The sequence below is a fragment of the Siphateles boraxobius genome, unplaced genomic scaffold (assembly GCF_051911475.1).
Source record: "Siphateles boraxobius isolate OS27281-9 unplaced genomic scaffold, OSU_SipBor_1 327, whole genome shotgun sequence".
NCBI lineage: Eukaryota > Metazoa > Chordata > Actinopteri > Cypriniformes > Leuciscidae > Siphateles > Siphateles boraxobius.
In genome coordinates, this window is record NW_027508950.1 from 98,058 (window position 1) to 117,505 (window position 19,448).

At 37.1% G+C, this 19,448-nt stretch overlaps 6 non-coding genes across 6 annotated transcripts; 2 read left to right on the forward strand and 4 right to left on the reverse strand.

Annotated features, from left to right (window-relative positions):
- The first annotated feature begins 326 nt into the window (after positions 1-326).
- Positions 327-398, forward strand: trnae-cuc (transfer RNA glutamic acid (anticodon CUC)). Its single transcript has one exon. It is a non-coding gene; the product is annotated as a tRNA-Glu (tRNA).
- A 259-nt stretch (positions 399-657) lies between these two features.
- Positions 658-744, reverse strand: trnay-gua (transfer RNA tyrosine (anticodon GUA)). The gene is given in 2 exon segments: positions 658-693; positions 708-744. It is a non-coding gene; the product is annotated as a tRNA-Tyr (tRNA).
- Positions 745-863: 119 nt separating this feature from the next.
- Positions 864-935, reverse strand: trnae-uuc (transfer RNA glutamic acid (anticodon UUC)). The gene has a single exon. It is a non-coding gene; the product is annotated as a tRNA-Glu (tRNA).
- A 3,870-nt stretch (positions 936-4,805) lies between these two features.
- Positions 4,806-4,878, reverse strand: trnar-acg (transfer RNA arginine (anticodon ACG)). The gene has a single exon. It is a non-coding gene; the product is annotated as a tRNA-Arg (tRNA).
- A 1,533-nt stretch (positions 4,879-6,411) lies between these two features.
- trnar-acg (transfer RNA arginine (anticodon ACG)) lies at positions 6,412-6,484 on the reverse strand. The gene has a single exon. It is a non-coding gene; the product is annotated as a tRNA-Arg (tRNA).
- A 2,806-nt stretch (positions 6,485-9,290) lies between these two features.
- trnae-cuc (transfer RNA glutamic acid (anticodon CUC)) lies at positions 9,291-9,362 on the forward strand. The gene has a single exon. It is a non-coding gene; the product is annotated as a tRNA-Glu (tRNA).
- The last annotated feature ends 10,086 nt before the right edge of the window (positions 9,363-19,448 follow it).

Here is a 19,448-nt window from a genome sequence, read left to right on the forward strand (position 1 = left end):
CAAGTTGTGTTGTTATTTGGATATTCCTACAGAGTCTGTGACAGTTTCTCAGCGGAAGAACCGGGATCCAGGGTAAGAGACGTCTGCAAAAAACTGCGTTAAAATCCTTCGAGATGGAGGCCTCACATGTTGGGGATCTCGGTTGCTTTGTTTTCATGGCAAGTTGTGGTGTGGCTAGGATATTCCTACAGAGTCTGTGACAGTTTGTCAGTTTGCCAGGGTAAGTGACGTCTCCTCTCCTGGAGGAAAATACAAGTATTAGTGGTCTTGCTGTAAAATCTGGTAGAGGCGACAGCCAGGCTTGAGGGCAAGTCATCAGCAGACCTTCCCTGGTGGTCTAGTGGTTAGGATTCGGCGCTCTCACCGGCGCGGCCCGGGTTCGATTCCCGGTCAGGGAATGAGATTTAGCCCATCACCGGCGGTCGTGATTGTAAAATGGCGAACTACGAACTCAAGCGCTGACGCCCTCGTCGAGAAGCAGGGTCAAGGAAATGTTTATGTGTGAAAAAGAACTCCTTCGAGCCGTAGTTGAACCAGCGACCTAATTTTTTGCCCACCACCGGCGGCCGTGATTGTAAAATGGCGAACTACGAACTCAAGCGCTGACGCCCTCATCGAGAAGCAGGGCCAAGGAAAAGTTTATGTGTGAAAAAGAACTCCTTCGAGCCGGAGTTGAACCAGCGACCTAAGGATTGCCAACTTGCCACCTACAGTCCTCCGCTCTTCCAGCTGAGCTATCGAAGGCACACTGATTGGGGACAGAACCTCAACATATCAGGTGGCTGAATCTCCGCCACTGGCTAAAACTGCTACAGACATACATGCTGGTTGTTTCGATTAAGTGATGCAAAGACAACCCGATCTTCCCATACCGGGAGTCGAACCCGGGCCGCCTGGGTGAAAACCAGGAATCCTGACCGCTAGACCATATGGGATCTTCCTTCTGCCTGGAGCAGACCCTTTTAATTTTAGTGTGTGACCGACCCCTTTAAGAACATGGGAATGATCCGAAGGGATTGTTTACTGAATTCAATTTCATCAGGCTCAACAGAGGGAGCTCTCATTTGCCTCACGAGGGGTTCAGTTTCCTCCCATTCTGAGTAGCCTCTCGCTGCATCCTGCGGGTGACATCCAACCGGCCACATCCGACTGTTACGTCAGAAGCCACCACGCCCATGCCCAAATTGGAAACATTCTCATTAACGTTAACATTTAAAAACAGGAAGAAGCATCGAGAAGAGAAGAGTAGAAGACGAAGGTAACTGGTAAACAAAATGCACAAAACACACTTGCGGTTTTAGTATAAACACTCTTCAACATAATACGAATGAGTTGTATGAGAATGAGATGTTACCTGTTGAAAGCAGCTCTTATCACTTTAACAATAGTTTGTAATGAGGTCAGTGCGGTGCGGCTGATCACTTGACTTGCATGCCTGCTCCGCAATCAGCTCGAAAGCCCGCGATATGTAATAAATTGTCAAAATATTGATGTAATTCGAATCAATAAGGTTTGATGATGTTGTTTTAGAGCTATGAATTATCTTCAACTTACATATTTGGTCATTTAACTCCCCTGTGATGTCTCTTAACTGAGTTGTCTGTTACATTTGGCTGAGTAAATTTCGTATCAGTAACTTGTTTTGTATACTATTACTATTATACTATACTAACTGCATTATTATATCACCAATTTCATGTTGTTATTTGGATTATAATAAGGGTAAATATGAAAAATATATTATTTCAGTACTTATATGTGACGTTACATCCTGTAAATCTTATTCTGCTTGTAAAGAATATGAGTGATATTATTGTATATTTATATTCACTATGATGATATTTTGATATGTTAAACTCCTAAAACCTGTACAGCGAGAAGCGAGAGATTAACTGTTTTTTATGTATTAGAATATTGTGCAAAAGTTCATTTTTTTCAGTAATTCAACATAGCTGTAAGCCATAATCATCAAATTTATAACGCATAAAGGCTTGAAATATCTCACTTTGCATGTAATGAGTCTATATTATATATTAGTGTCAGCTTTTAGTTGAATTACTGAAAAAATTAACTTTTGCACGATATTCTAATTTTTCGAGTTTCACCATATTGGTTCTTTAATTTAAGGTTTACATGAATTCCATTCTGCTGTTCTATTATTTGATTTCAAAGTAATTTGCTATAACAGGCATTAACTAATAAGTGAATTCTTAATTTGGTTGTAAAAATGCAATATTTCTATAACCACATAGAAAGAAATGTAAAAAAAAGTTTATATTTATTTTTTTTATTTAGAAGGGATAACTATAAGTGCAGTTTGGATCCCATATAATTAAGAAAGTGACAAAAACTCGTTTTAGTTTAACCTGTTAACCTTCAAGGCCACTTTTGCAAAATCCCCAGAAATGGCATACCCAAACTTAAACAGATACAGTTCATGAACCCTTTGCACTAAAAGCACAAGTATGATCTCATCTGAAAGCTGACACCTAGTAGTTTATTGTAAATGTAGAAATAAGTATTGTCATAATGAAAAAAAAATGTTTAAATAGCTTCAAAGTTTTGTAAAGTTATTAGAAATTTACTTTTATGAAACATCTTCATAAAAATAAAATTGAAGTTGGCCCTGGAGCAATCTAGAAATGCACTGCAGCTAAAGCCATATGTGTGACCATTTTATATTTAAAATCTGAAAATGATAAGTCTAAAACTCTGTATTTAGTTAAATGTTTTTCAAGATCATGTCAAATTACTTTATTTTGATTAGACTCTAAAATGCAAACTGATGTTTAGTCATCTTCTGAGTCATCTAATCAGTCTATTGTCTCTATTATTTTGTGGTGCAAACGAGCCCCATTCAGAGTCAGTCTCCCCTGCACACATTTACACCTCTCCAGACTGGTTATGGCTCTGAATATGCATTTCTTTTGTCTGCATTATAGCTACTAACGACTGGCTATTCACAGGCTATTCATAGGGTTTCAAACCCTAATTTCTTTTATCAAAGTTCTCACTAAATATTTGAAACTGGTATCAAATATACTGAAACATTTCAGTAAGCATTCCTATTTAGAAAAAAATCATAAAACAATAACTGCTGGTGGCAGGTGCACCTGGGCTAGCTAGCATGTTAGCTTAGCACACCATCAATACACGACCATTTATGAGATTGAAACCATGTTTGTGCTCCAAACTTACTTTATAACGCAAGTCGAGTGTTTTAAATAATCTTCTGTGATCTAATTTGGCTTCAGATAAAAAAAAATCCGACAGAAAATTTATTATTTATAGTGTTCTGCACGATGATGAAATCTATATCGATTAGCATTGCATTATAAATATAATCTATTATTATGAAATACCTGTCATGGCTTGAAGAACACAGGTAACTCAAATATCATTGCAATCATGTTTATTGTCTTCAAAACATCTTTATCTGCATGTTACAGCGATCTCTGTCAGCTACTTTCTGTATCAGTGACGTCCTGGAATGTCACATGACTATGGGTCTTCTTCGTGATCCATATATGGACTGTTATTGTGCATATAGCGCCCTCAGGCTATTGGTATGAATTGAAAACACAGCACATCTCAGTAAGAAGCGATCATAATGATTACATCGACGCATTTGGGTATAAATTCAACAAATATTATTCCTGTCTATAGAAATATGATGTGAATCTATGAGAATATATCAATATTTCTCCAAGTCTGCACATTTTTGAGCTAAAGCCCTGAGGGACGATGTTTTGCGAATCGCTGTCATGACGACAGCTTGGAGTGTTTTTTATGAATGGACCAGCTGACGCTCATAATTCATATTAAAGGTATCGACTCATTTTTCCATTTCATAACTCCTGACACAAATTAAGACTTAACTGTCACTATAAGTTTCTCAGAATACAATAGTGGTCAAATACTGAATCTTGAGTATTATATCTTTTTAATGATGTATAGTTTGTCAAGGTATAACATTAAATCTGATAGTAAATTTGAACTAAATAAAAAAAACCCGCTTCAGTGCGCCGACGCTCTGGAAACGGTTAACAGGTTAAGTATAGATGCTCCCTTATACGTTTATTACAGCAAAACCATAATTATTGATTACCATTTGTAACAGAAATACAAGAAAAATACAAAAATATCGTTTTAAGGGACATTGTTTACTTGTACTACCATGTCATTAACTTACAAAACCAGTGAGCAATGCAGAGGTAACGTATTGTCTAATACAGCTGATAAGGGAGTGATTGTGATTTAGACCATTCCAAGCCTGCCAAAGCGTCACAATGTAACTGCACCAATAATCTGTAGCGTCACACCTCTACACAAATAACCTAATCTTTATTATAAAACAATAACTATGATAACAACCGTAAACATATTTCCGAAAGGAAGCAGCGCCATTTTGCGCATGTGTACAACAAATCGAGTCACGTGCCGTAATTGGACATGGGCGAGGCTTCCGACGTCACACTTGGATGGGTGTGGCTTCTGACGTCACACTTGGATGTGGGCCGGGTTGGATATCCACCGCAGGATGCAGCGAGCTGTACTTGCCCATTCTTGCGATGGTATAATAGACACTACAAACTGGTCGTAAAGCAATGTCCTTGTGACAGTACTCATGCAATGCATTTTAAAAGACGCATAGTATTGTATGGTAACCGTTATCCTACTGACAAAGCAGCCTATTGTTGGACTGTCAATTTTTAATATTTCTCAACCAATCCAATAATAATAATAACAAAAACTATGGGTTAATAAAACGGCTAAGGGCTGACAGCATAGTAAAAGAGGCAGAGCGAGCCAGCCAGGAGTCGAACCTAGAATCTCCTGATCCGTAGTCAGACGCGTTATCCATTGCACCACTGGCCCACTGATCAGGTGTCCGTGAGCTTACACGGCACCTGTTGGTTTTCGACTGGGCAGAGGCCTGTGATGACATCTACTTTTTCTCATGCTATTAACAGACCTGGACCCAACATCAGGAAGGGGTCAGATGAGGGGCCTGCTACAAAAACCTTCAAGATGGAGGCCTCACATGTTGGGGATCTCAATTCTCAATTCAAATCTTAAACGTCAATTTAAAATTTTTAATGTACAGGCTTTTTTGCATGATGTATATAATAGTGATTTACAGTTGGTTTCAATTATACCTGATGTGGTTGATGCTTGGGATTATTTCAAATCTATCTTTCTAGAAATTTGTGATAAACATGCTCCTTTACGTAGATTTCGGGTGAGAGGTAGAAATAATATTTGGTTCAATCAATCCGTCTCTAATCTTATTAAGCAAAGAAACGTGGCTTGGTCTAAAGCAAAGAAAACAAATGGTGAGGAGGACTGGTCTCAATATAGATTATTACGAAATAAGTATACAAAATTAATATAAAGTTCGAAGAGTCAGTATTATTTAAACCTGATTAATGATAACATGAATTGTCCTTCTAAATTTTGGAAATTAACGAAATCTTTTATAGGATCAAATACATCCACTAATCTTCCAAAAGTTTTAAAATTGAATCAAAGATTGATTACAGACAAGGCTGAAATTGTTAATACGTTTAATAGTAATTTTATTTCAGCTGGTTTGATAACAGACAATTCCTTGGTCCTTGATGAACAGAGAACTGATGAGTTGACTAATAGTGAATCAGATTTATTTTCTTTTGCCCCTGTATTGCCGTCCCAAGTTCGTAAACTACTCCGAAATTTAGACTGTAAGAAATCAGGTGGGTCTGACCAAATTAAACCAATTTTTTAAAAATTGTCAGCAGATATTATTGCCGAACCTATTGCATCGATTTTTAATTTGAGTCTATCCACTAATGTAATTCCGCCATCTTGGAAATCGGCTATGGTTATGCCTTTATTAAAAGGAGGCGATCCTTCCGATTTGAATAATTATCGTCCGATTTCTAAATTACCGGTTTTAGCAAAAGTTTTTGAATCTATTATAAATGATCAAATGAAAGAATATCTACTTAGTCATGATATTTACAACGCATTTCAGTCAGGATTTAGAGCGGGCCATAGTACGATAACAGCTACTACATGATTTAATTACTGCTCTCGATAATAGACAACATTGTGCGGCCTTATTTTTTTATTTGACAAAAGCGTTTGACTTAGTGGATCATGTTTTACTGTTACGGAGGCTTAAAAGTGTTGGCCTCGATAATTCGGCTGTGAGTTGGTTTAAAAATTATTTATCGGATAGAACTCAATGTGTTGCTGTAGATAATTACACCTCATCCATGGTAATAGTCAGGAAGGGTGTACCGCAAGGTTCTTTATTGGCACCACTTCTTTTTTCTATTTTTATTAATGAATTGGGGCAGGGAATACAATCCGCAAAATCTACATTTTTATGCTGACGATACAATTATTTACCGGTTTTAGGCAGAGCGAGCCAGCCAGGAGTCGAACCTAGAATCTTCTGATCCGTAGTCAGACGCGTTATCCATTGCACCACTGGCCCACTGATCAGGTGTCCGTGAGCTTACATGGCACCTGTTGGTTTTCGACTGGGCAGAGGCCTGTGATGACATCTACCTTTTCTCATGCTATTAACAGACCTGGAGCCAACATCAGGAAGGGGTCAGATGAGGGGCCTGCTACAAAAACCTTCAAGATGGAGGCCTCACATGTTGGGGATCTCAATTCTCAATTCAAATCTTAAACGTCAATTTAAAAATTTTAATGTACAGGCTTTTTTGCATGATGTTTATAATAGTGATTTACAGTTGGTTTCAATTATACCTGATGTGGTTGATGCTTGGGATTATTTCAAATCTATCTTTCTAGAAATTTGTGATAAACATGCTCCTTTACGTAGATTTCGGGTGAGAGGTAGAAATAATATTTGGTTCAATCAATCCGTCTCTAATCTTATTAAGCAAAGAAACGTGGCTTGGTCTAAAGCAAAGAAAACAAATGGTGAGGAGGACTGGTCTCAATATAGATTATTACGAAATAAGTGTACAAAATTAATATAAAGTTCGAAGAGTCAGTATTATTTAAACCTGATTAATGATAACATGAATTGTCCTTCTAAATTTTGGAAATTAACTAAATCTTTTATAGGATCAAATACATCCACTAATCTTCCAAAAGTTTTAAAATTGAATCAAAGATTGATTACAGACAAGGCTGATATTGTTAATACGTTTAATAGTCATTTTATTTCAGCTGGTTTGATAACAGACAATTCCTTGGTCCTTGATGAACAGAGAACTGATGAGTTGACTAATAGTGAATCAGATTTATTTTCTTTTGCCCCTGTATTGCCGTCCCAAGTTCGTAAACTACTCCGAAATTTAGACTGTAAGAAATCAGGTGGGTCTGACCAAATTGAACCAATTTTTTAAAAATTGTCAGCAGATATTATTGCCGAACCTATTGCATCGATTTTTAATTTGAGTCTATCCACTAATGTAATTCCGCCATCTTGGAAATCGGCTATGGTTATGCCTTTATTAAAAGGAGGCGATCCTTCCGATTTGAATAATTAACGTCCGATTTCTAAATTACCGGTTTTAGCAAAAGTTTTTGAATCTATTATAAATGATCAAATGAAAGAATATCTACTTAGTCATGATATTTACAACGCATTTCAGTCAGGATTTAGAGCGGGCCATAGTACGATAACAGCTACTACATGATTTAATTACTGCTCTCGATAATAGACAACATTGTGCGGCCTTATTTTTTTATTTGACAAAAGCGTTTGACTTAGTGGATCATGTTTTACTGTTACGGAGGCTTAAAAGTGTTGGCCTCGATAATTCGGCTGTGAGTTGGTTTAAAAATTATTTATCGGATAGAACTCAATGTGTTGCTGTAGATAATTACACCTCATCCATGGTAATAGTCAGGAAGGGTGTCCCGCAAGGTTCTTTATTGGCACCACTTCTTTTTTCTATTTTTATTAATGAATTGGGGCAGGGAATACAATCCGCAAAGCTACATTTTTATGCTGACGATACAATTATTTACTCCACTGCATCCTCTGTGTCTCAGGCTATTGAAATTCTTAAGGATTCTTTTTATACTTTTCAGCTTACTTTGTTGAAACTAAAATTAGTTTTAAATGTAAATAAAACGAAGTATATTCTTTTTACACGTAGCCGTTCTATGTCTACTGTTATGCCTATTCTGACTATTGAGGGTTTACATATAGAAAGAGTACCAACTTATAAATATTTAGGAATATGGCTCGATGAGAAGTTAGCCTTTGATGTTCACATTAATTACTTGGTGAAAAGGCTTAAACCAAGACTGGGTTTTCTTTTTCGGGAAAAAAAATGCTTTTCCTTTATAGCTAGAAAGAGAATAATACAGAGTACTATTTTACCTATTTTAGACTATGGTGATGTTGTTTACATGCATGCGTCTACATATTTATTGAAAAGGCTGGATGGCGTTTATCATGCTGCACTGCGTTTTATAACAAATTCTTGTTCACGTACTCATCATTGTTTGCTGCACAACTATTTGGGTTGGTCCTCTTTATATCAAAGAAGGAAATCCCATATGTTAGAATTTATTGTAAAGACATTGATGGGTAGACTTCCAAATTACATTACTAGTCTTCTATGTTTATGTAGAAAGAACTATAGCACTAGATCATCTAATGGGATTAAATTAGTAGTACCTAGGGTACATTCCGAGCATGGTAAATCATCTTTCTCCTACTATGCTCCATGGCTGTGGAATGAATTTCAAGCTACTGTCCCTCCTGAAACAATTCCTCCTTTGAATGTATTAAAAAATTTACTGCAGCATACAATGATTGAATCATGCTGTTGTTTTACTTGATTTATGATGAATGTTGTGCCCTGACTTTCTGAAATGTTTTATATGTGTTTGTGTGTGATTTGTAGTGTGGCCATCTTGGCCATGACTCCCTGGAGGAAGAGATTTCTTTTAATCTCAATGGGACCTTCCTGGAAAAATAAAGGAAATAAAATAAAATAAATGTTAAGTTGTGGTGTTGTTAGGATATCACTACAGAGCCTGTGACAGTTTCTCAGTGGAAGAACTGGGATCCAGGGCCACAGACGTCTGCAAAAAACTGCTTTAAAAATTATATTAATCTTATTGTTTTTGTTTTCATGGCAAGTTGTGGTGTTGTTAGGATATTCCTACAGAGTCTGTGACAGTTTGTCAGTTTGCCAGGGTCGGTGACGTCTCCTCTCCTGGAGTAAAATACAAGTATTAGTGGTCTTGCTGCAAAATCGGGTAAAGGCTACAGCCAGGCTTGAGGGCAAGTCGTCAGCAGACTTTCCCTGGTGGTCTAGTGGTTAGGATTCGGCGCTCTCACCGCCGCGGCCCGGGTTCGATTCCCGGTCAGGGAATGAGTTTTTTCCCACCACCGGCGGCCGTGATTGTAAAATGGCGAACTACGAACTCAAGCGCTGACGCCCTCGTCGAGAAGCAGGGCCAAGGAAAAGTTTATGTGTGAAAAAGAACTCCTTCGAGCCGGAGTTGAACCAGCGACCTAAGGATTGCCATCTTGCCACCTACAGTCCTCCGCTCTTTTTTTTTTTTTTTTTTTTTATTATCAAAAAGTACAAAAATAATATTTACAAAACAACAATACCTCAAAATCAAACCTTCATACCTATAACATTTTCAATCAGGCATCAAACACATACGTCTTTAGAAACAAACTACAAGCCTTTCAAAAAAAAAAAAAAACTAAAACAAAGTATAACATCAACATTTTACCCAACCAATCATAATTCATATTAATCAAACTTCGTACATAACCCTTTTCTCTCTTCTATACTAACCAGCTCATTCCCTTCCACAAACGCCATTTCAAATTCCTCTTTTGGTAAATATTTCCACATCAAATACACATTTTCCCTTAAAATTGATTTGAACATTGTCATTACATCCACTTTTTTCTTTTCATAATATGCCATATTCCTCCTCACCCATATCGCATATCTTGCATTACTTAATACTATGTTCCATAAATTCACCTTCCTATCCTTTTTATTCACATTTATCCCAAACAGGAACAACTTTCTCCATTCATCCCCTGTCTCATCTTTTCCCAATCCTTTTTTCACCAACGCTTTAATTTTTGTATGAAATGCTTCCAGTTCTTTACAGTCAAAAAAAATGTGCATCAATGTTTCTGGCTCTATCCCACATACATCATATTCTCTTTTTACATTTCTGTTCATTTGGTGAATCACCACCTTTGTATAGACTCTGTTATGTCTTAATTTAAAGTCCAGGTTTTCACAGTTCAGTCCATTATATTTCACATTTAAATTAGTCCAGATCACCTTTACATTCATTCCAGGGAATACCCTTGGGCACACTACCTCCGATGCAGGCGTCTTGATTTCCTTTTTCACCAACATCTTATAGACTGTTTTCACATTTAACTGACACAGAAACCTTTTTTCTTTTTTATCCATAACATACATTTCAGGGAACCCCCAATCTCCTACTTTCACAGTCTCTCTCTCAATCCTTTGCACCCACCTTTCCGGAATGCTTGTTTTAATGTTTTCACATTCACAGTCCACTTTAGATTTCTCAATTTCATCATCCCATCCCACCACACAATCATATACAGCCCTATGTGGCAAAAAACCTGTAACATACTCATATGCCATGTCTTTCACCTTTCTCACTCCCGCTCTCATAAACAATTTATTATACAGCGTTTTCCCTCCCCTCTTAATTTTTGTGTTCAGAAATAACGGCTGGTTAAGCACCTGATTTATGTAATCACATTCATAATCCACTTTATCCAAAAATTCAGCCCAGGCACTAAAAACCTCTTGATAAAACAATGGCATTTTTGCAGTCATAGGTTTTTTAAAGGCCATAAACAATCCTTCTTCACCACATCCTCCACCCTCATTTAAAAAACTCCTCATATACCCCTTCCACCCATACTCTACTTTGTCACACACATACTTTTTTATTGTTTTAACTCTTATTGCCTTCCTCTTTACCTCTAAGTCTACCATCCTCAGACCTCCCTCCTTATAATCAGCAATCAATGTTTTTGTTGATATCTTAATACCTTTACCTCCCCAGACAAAAGCAATCACAGCCTCCTTTATCTCATTCAAGACCCAGTCCGGCAAATCAATTGCTCCCATCACATAATTACACTTCGTAAATATTAATGAATTTGCCACAACCACTTTTCCTCTTAATCTCAGATCTCTTAACCTCCAAAAATTTAGCACTTGTTTAATTTTGTTTAAAACTCCTGTCCATGTAGCATCTCTAGCCTCTTTCGCATTCCCTCCTACACACACTCCTAAAATCTTTAAATAATCTTTTGTTATTTTAAAAGGAACATCTAACCCTTCTAAATCTACCCCTCCTCCTAAACTCATTATTTCTGACTTGTCAACATTTATCTTAGCACCTGAGGCTTTTCCATACATTTCCATCTGCATTTTTATTCTCCTCACACTCTCCATATCCCTGACTGTAAAGGTTGTATCATCCGCATACTGGTGAATTACACTTACTCCCCCGTATGGTATTTGAATACCTCTTATGCCTTTATCCCTTTTAATCAGAGAAGCCAGTGGCTCCGCTATTATTGAATATAACAAAGCTGATAATGGGCACCCTTGTCTAACTGACCTTTCTAAAGGAAAGGAATCAGTTAAAACCCCATTAATTTTAACACAGCTTCTAGCATTTTCATATATTAACTTTATCCACTTTCTTATTTTATCCCCGAAACCATATTTTGCCAATGTCTGTTCAATAAAACTATGCTCTACCCTATCAAATGCTTTGTTTAAATCCACTGATAAAACCAACCCCCCCTTCCCATCTTTCCCCATGCTATCTACTACATCTCTTATTGTACATATAGTATCCACAATATCTCTCCCCTTTATACTATATGCCTGACTTGGTGCCACAATACTCCCTACCACCTGCTTCATTCTATTCGCTATAACTTTTGTTAAAATTTTATAATCAGAATTCAATAAACTCAAAGGCCTATAATTTTCCAGCTTCATCGGGCTCCCTTTATTCTTATATAAGATTGTTATCATTCCTAAACACATAGATTTCGGCATTTCCGACCTCTCTTCCATATCTTTATACACCTTTAGCAGCAATGGTGCTAAGGTGTCTATAAAAGTTTTGTAAAACTCATGAGTTAAACCATCCGAACCCGGGCTTTTATTCTTTTTTGTCTGATTTATAGCACATTTTATTTCTTCAATCCCTATATCCCCCTCACACATACTCTTCTCATCCTCACCTAACTTCACATTTACAGCACTCAAAACTTCATCCACACACTCTTGCTTTACACCCTCTTTCTTAAATAATTCCCTATAAAAACCCTCCACTTCTTCTAATATCCCCACAAAATCATTAACTTTATCACCATTCTTATTTTCCAACTCTACTATCTGCTTTCTACTCTGCTTTTTATTTTCTAAATTGAGGAAGAATTTTGTACTCCTTTCTCCCTCCAAAGCATATTGAGCTCTACTCCTTATTATTACTCCTTTACTTTTCTCTTTCTCATACTCTTCTAATTCTGTTTTTAACTTCAAATAGCTTTCCTCACCATACCCTGGACTGTTTTCAATTTTTTCCGCTTCCAAATTTAATGCATTTTCTAATGCTTCTGCTTTACTTCTCCTCATAAAATTCCTTTGTTTTGAATACCTAATACTTCTTTTTTTATTTTCTCTTTCATTCCCTCCCACCACTCACATACATTTTCCTCAAACAACGGGTTCTGCACCTCATAATTTATACATTTAAGAATATTTTCTTTATACGCTTCTTCCTTTAACAAATTAGCATTTAAACACCACACTCCACCTCCCTTCTCCTCCCCAATTACACCCACCTTAACTGTCATCACAGCATGATCACTTAAGCTAACAAACTTATACTTCACATTTTTAACATATTTTAACATTTCTCTTTTTGTCAAACACAAATCTATACGACTCTGTTTTAAGCTCCCCAGCACCATTTGTCTTCTCGAAAATTCTCTCCTATATGGATTATCTTCCCTCCACACATCCACTATATCCTCATTCCGCATCCACTCCATTAAAATTTTTCTTGACCCATCAGATTTAAAATTGGCAGTGCTACAAGCATCCAGCCTCATGCACCACACATTGAAATCACCAACCACTATACACCTCCCTTTATATATTTTCTTCATTTCATTAAATACTTCTTTTCTGTCCACCTCTATATTTGGTGCATACATGTTTATAATCCTAAACAGTTCATTGCAAAACATAAACTCAAGTCCTAATAATCTCCCACTTCCATCCTTATATATCTGTTTCACATTTTGTACTCTGTCTTTTTTTATCAGCATAGCCACTCCACAGGCTTTTATATTTCCATTACTCACATAAATTTCTCCCTCCCATCTCTTTTTTATATTATCCATTAAGTCCCCTGTCCAGTGTGTCTCTTGTAAGCATATCACATCTGCTTTTAATAGTCTCTTTACCTTCTCGAACTTGTTGAGGTCTCTTAACCCATTACAGTTCAGACACACTATGTGCATAATACCCCACATAGTAATAATCAAAAGTTTTAAAAGATTTATACCCATTCAAATTAAACTGTGCTCTTACTTTCTGCCTCATGCGTTTCTGCTATTTTCTTCTTTCTTTTCTTTGTCATACTCTTCTCCACACTCAGGTCCATATCCTCCTCCACGCTTGACACAGGATTCTCTGGCATTTCTTTCTCCTTTCTTCCCCCCTTGTTCTTCTTCACTCTTTTTTCCTCACAATGCTTTCCTCCTTGACTTTTGGCATCGTCTCCTTCTTCACTACCACTTTCTTCCATCTTTCCTTCTCCATCTTCACACTCCAGACCTCGAGGAACCATCTTTTTACTTATTGCGTCCCCTCTCTTCACTCCATCTCTCATCCTCCGTCCCGAGCGCCTCTCCTCTTGGCTGCTCCTACTCTCCATGTCCTCCGTTCTTTCCGCTCCCTCTTCCTCTGCCCCAGAGCTTTGACCGACGTCTCCTTCTGCGCTTCCATCCTCACCTCCTTCTCTTTCCTCCACCTCATACCGATCTGATATATTCTCCTCATTGCACTCCTCTTCCATCACTGTCAGCGTTTCACACATGCATCGTCCTGGCCGCATTCCACACTCGCCACAATTCTCTTCTTTGCACTCTCTTGCATAATGTCCTTTTGTGCCACATCTGAAACACCTAAAATTCGGGCAGTCTCTAACAACATGCCCCGGTTGTATGCAGAGACGGCAAACCTTCACTTGTCTATCATGTATAACTCTAAAATGTTCTGTGCCGCCAAGAGTCTCAAATTTTGTCGAATAAGGCAACGATTTGACTTCATTATTGAACTTCACTTTCAAAAACCTTGTCCCATCCGCAATGTCCGTTCCCGGCCACACTCTCCTCTTGATTTTAGATGCCGCTGTTACTCCCCATTCATTTAGCTTGTTCAGAATTTCTTCATCTAAAATGTACATGGGCAGTCCTAAAAAAGAAACAACCACCTCCATGCAATCCACCTCTTTTACCATCACCCGGCTGTTTCTGATCTTCAAGCCATCTAGAATTTTTTCCTTTGCCTTCGCATCCTCCATCGTCAACTCGTACTCCTTTGGAGTTTTATATCTGCATCCAATAACTCCTCCGCATTCTTCCTTCACTCTCTTCAAAAGTTCCATCATTGTGATTCTTTCTTCACCCTCTATCTCCACCAGCACCGTCAGCTCCTTGCCATAGTTGCGCTCTTCACTTCTCATGCTCCACATGCTTCGACCTCTTCCCGTCTCCTTTTGTCCATCCATTTCTCCTTTTCTGCTTCTGGAAGTATCTATCCCCAAACAGCAAAAAGCTGTTTGAGGATTAAATTACTCCAAAATGCACGCTCTCCTTTCAAACAGTTGATCTTAATAGTTTGAAAAAAAAGAAATCCTTCGTCCGTCCCAAACAAACACACTCACTTCTCACTACTTCACTCGCAATACCACTTCCTGTCTCCACCAGAGGGCGTGCCCAAGGTGGTATGGCCGTAAGCGAAAACTGCTGCCAAAATTGGGCTATTTAAAAGGTTAGACCATTAGTGAAGAAAACTAAGAACAACTTTTGAAAAAACTCAAACTCTTTCATGCTTTCTGTAGAATCTCAGAGACTTTTTAAGGCTTTTTGAAGAAGCTCAGGGACTCTTTTTTTTTCTTCTTAAAAAAGCTTACAACACCTAGTATTCCCATGCGGCCTCCCATCCAAGTACTAACCAGGCCTTATTTAAAAGCTTAGACCATTAGTGAAGAAGACTAAGAAGAACTTTTGAAAAAACTCAAACTCTTTCATGCTTTCTGAAGAATCTCAGAGACTTTTTAAGGCTCAGGCACTCTTTTTTTTTTTTTTTTAAAGCTTACAGCACCTGGTATTCCCAGGCGGTCTCCCATCCAAGTACTAACCAGGCCCGACCCTGCTTAGCTTCCGAGATCAGACGAGATCGGGCGTGCCTTTTTTTTTTTTTTTTATTATCAAAAAGTACAAAATTAATATTTACATAACTCATATTTCATACCTAATATTCTCAAACTTATTTCATATTAGATCCTTTTAGCATTTACAGCATATACTTTGAATTTAAGCCATATTACATCACTCCAAAAAAAAACACCAAAGATAAAAAAAATAAAATAAATAAATAAATAAAAAAATAAAAAAATTTAATTAATTAACCCACTTAGCCACATTTCTTCTCAGAATTTTAAACTTAACCCTTCTTTTGTACTTATAAATCCACTTTCTTCTACAAATGCTCTTTCAAATTCATCATTGCTTAGATATTTCCACATTGTAAACACATTCTTTCTAACAACACTCTTGAAAACATCAATCACATCCACTTTCTTTCTTTCAAAGTATGCCATATTCCTCCTCAGCCATATTGCATACCTTGCATTACTCAAAATTAAATTCCATAAATTCACCTTCTTATCCTTATAATTTGTATTTTCACCAAATAAAAACAGTTTTTTCCACTCATCCCCTTCTACCTCTTTTCCCATTCCATCTTTTATCAGTTTTTTCATTTTTGCATGGAACTCCTCAAGCTCCTTGCACTCAAAGAAAATATGCATCAGAGTTTCTGGCTCTGTCTCGCACATGTCACACTCTCTACTCACATTTTTGTTTATTTGATGAATAACCACCTTTGTGTATATTCTATTGTGTCTCAGTTTGAAGTCCAAGTTCTCACAGTCCAATCCGTTATATTTTACATTTAAGTTTCTCCATATTGTCTTTTCTTTCAAGCCAGGAAAAACTCTAGGCCATACCGCCTCTGATGCAGGCATTTTGATTTCCTTTTTCACCATTATTTTGTATATCGTTTTCACATTTATTTCCCGCAAAAACTTTTTTTCCTCATTTTCCACAATATACATTTCAGGCATTCCCCAATATCCCACTTTGGCAGTTTCTCTTTCAATCCCTTCTACCCACTTTTCAGGCAGGCTTTTTTTAATGTTTTCACATTCACCATCCACTTTTGCTTTCTCAATTTCATCATCCCACCCCACCACACAATCATGTATTGCCCTATTCGGTAAGAAACCTTTCACATATTCGTATGCCAAGTCTTTTACTTTCCTTACCCCCGCTCTCATGAATAGCCTGTTGTAGAGCATTTTCCCTCCTCTCCTTATTCTTGGGTTCAGGAATATTGGCTGATTGTGTACTTGGTTTATGTTTTCACATTCATAGTTTACATTCACCACAAACTCAGCCCATGCAATAAACACTTCTTGATAAAATAAAGGCAGCTTTTCTATCATTGGCTTTTTTAACACCATGAACAACCCTTCTTCACCACAACCTCCACCTTCATTTAAATATTTTCTCATATACCCCTTCCATCCATATTCTATTTTGCCACATAAATACTTTTAATTGTTTTAACTCTTATTGCGTTCCTTTTAACATTTAAATCTATCAACCTCAAACCCCCCTCGCTGTAATCTGCAATTAATGTTTTTGATGATATTTTCACTCCTTTCCCACCCCACACAAAAGTATTCACAGCCTCTTTTTTTCCATTTAACGCCCAGTCAGGTAAATCAATTGCTCCCATCACATAATTACATTTAGTTAACAATAAAGAATTAACCACTACCACCTTGCCTCTTAGCCTTAATTCTCTTAGTCTCCAAAACTGTAATACTTGTTTGATTTTATTTATCACTCCCGACCATGTTGCATCTCTTGCCTCTTTTACATCCTCTCCTATATTTACCCCTAAAATTTTTATAAAGTCTTTCGTTATTTTAAATGGAACATCTGCTCCTTCAACCATCACTCCTCCTATACTCATTATCTCAGATTTTTCCACATTTATTTTTGCACCTGACGCTTTCCCATATTTTTCTATCTGTTTCCTTATTTTGTTTATGCTCTCTATGTCCCTAACCGTAAACGTAGTGTCATCTGCATATTGATGTATTACACTCAATCCCCCATTTGGTATTTGGATACCTTTTATCTCTTCATCTTTTTTGATAAGTATCGCCAGCGGCTCGGCTGTTATTGAGTACAATAATGCTGACAGCGGACAGCCTTGCCTAACTGACCTCTCTAACGGAAAGGGGTCAGTTAATATCCCATTAACTTTTACACAACTTTTAGCATTCTCATATATTAATTTTATCCACTTTTGCATCCTATCCCCAAACCCAAATTTCCCCATTGTCTGTTCTATAAAGCTATGTTCCACCCTGTCAAAAGCTTTATTTAAGTCTATCGATAAAATCAATCCCCCTTTTCGATCTTTCCCCATCCCTTCTACTACATCCCTAATTGTGCAAATTGTGTCTGTGATGTCTCTTCCCTTTATACTATAAGCTTGGCTTGGTGATACTAATGTCCCAACAACCTCTTTTATCCTATTTGTCAATACTTTTGTCAGAATTTTATAATCAGTATTTAAGAGAGTTAACGGTCTATAATTTTCTAGCTTCATTGGACTCCCTTTATTTTTATATAATATTGTGATTACTCCTAGCCCCATAGACTCCGGCATTTGCCTTCCCTCTTCCATACTTCTATAAACCTTCCACAGTATTGGAGCTACATTCTCTATAAAGGCCTTATAAAATTCATGCGTTAATCCATCCGAGCCTGGGCTTTTATTTTTTTTTGTCTGTTTTATAGCTTCTTTTATTTCTTCGATGCCTATATCTCTTTCACATTCATTTTTTTCCCCTTCACTTAGCCTCACACTCACAGTATTTAAAACTTCCTCTACACATTCCTGTTTTACCCCTTGTTTCTTAAATAGTCCCCTGTAAAACTGTTCTACTTCACTTATTATCTCCACATAATCAGTAATCTTGTCACCTTTTTCGTTTTCCAGTTCTGTTATATGCTTTTTCCTCTGTTTTTTCTTTTCTAAGTTCAAAAAGAACTTTGTGCTTCTTTCTCCCTCTAACGCATACTGCGCTCTACTCCTTATCATTGCACCCTTACTTTTCTCATTTTCATATTCTTCTATCTCTGCTTTTATCTGCACAAACCTCTCTTTATCTTGCTCTGGATTTCTTTCTATTTTTTCTGCTTCCCTCTCCAGTTCATTTTTCATTGCCTCAACTTTACTCCTTCTCATAAAATCCCTTTGTTTTGCATATCTAATACTCCTTTTTTTTATTTTCTCTTTCATTTTTTCCCACCACTCACATATGTCTTCTTCAAATAATGAGTTTTGCATTTCATAATTTATGCATTTTCGAATGTTTTCTTTATACGCCTCTTCTTTTAGCAAGTCAGCATTCAAACACCAGATTCCCCCTCCCCTCTCTTCCCTGATTACACCCATCTTTACCATCATCATAGCATGGTCACTCAACCCTACAAATTTATATTTAACATTTTTAACATATTTTAACATTTCCCTTTTGGTTAAACAAAAATCTATACGGCTTTGCTTCAAAACCCCCATCACCATTTGTCTTCTGGAGAATTCTTTTTTGTAGGGATTCTCTTCCCTCCAAACATCAACCATGTCCTCATTATTCATCCACTCCGTTAAAAATTTTCTGGAAACATCAGACTTAAAGTTTGCGCTGCATGAAGCGTCCAGTCTTGTGCACCATACATTAAAGTCCCCAACAACTATACAATTTCCTTTGCACAACGGCTTAATTTCTTTGAATAGTTCTTTTCTTTCATTTTCTGTATTTGGCGCATATATATTTATCAGCCTGAAGAGCTCATTTTGAAACACAAATTCAGTCACTAAAATTCTCCCATTACCATCCTTATATACTCCCTTCGCACTATTAACCCTCCCTTCTTTTATCAGGGTTGCCACACCACGTGCTTTTGCATTACCATGATTGACAAAAACATCACCTTGCCATCTCTTTTTTATCTTTTCCATTATGTCATCAGACCAGTG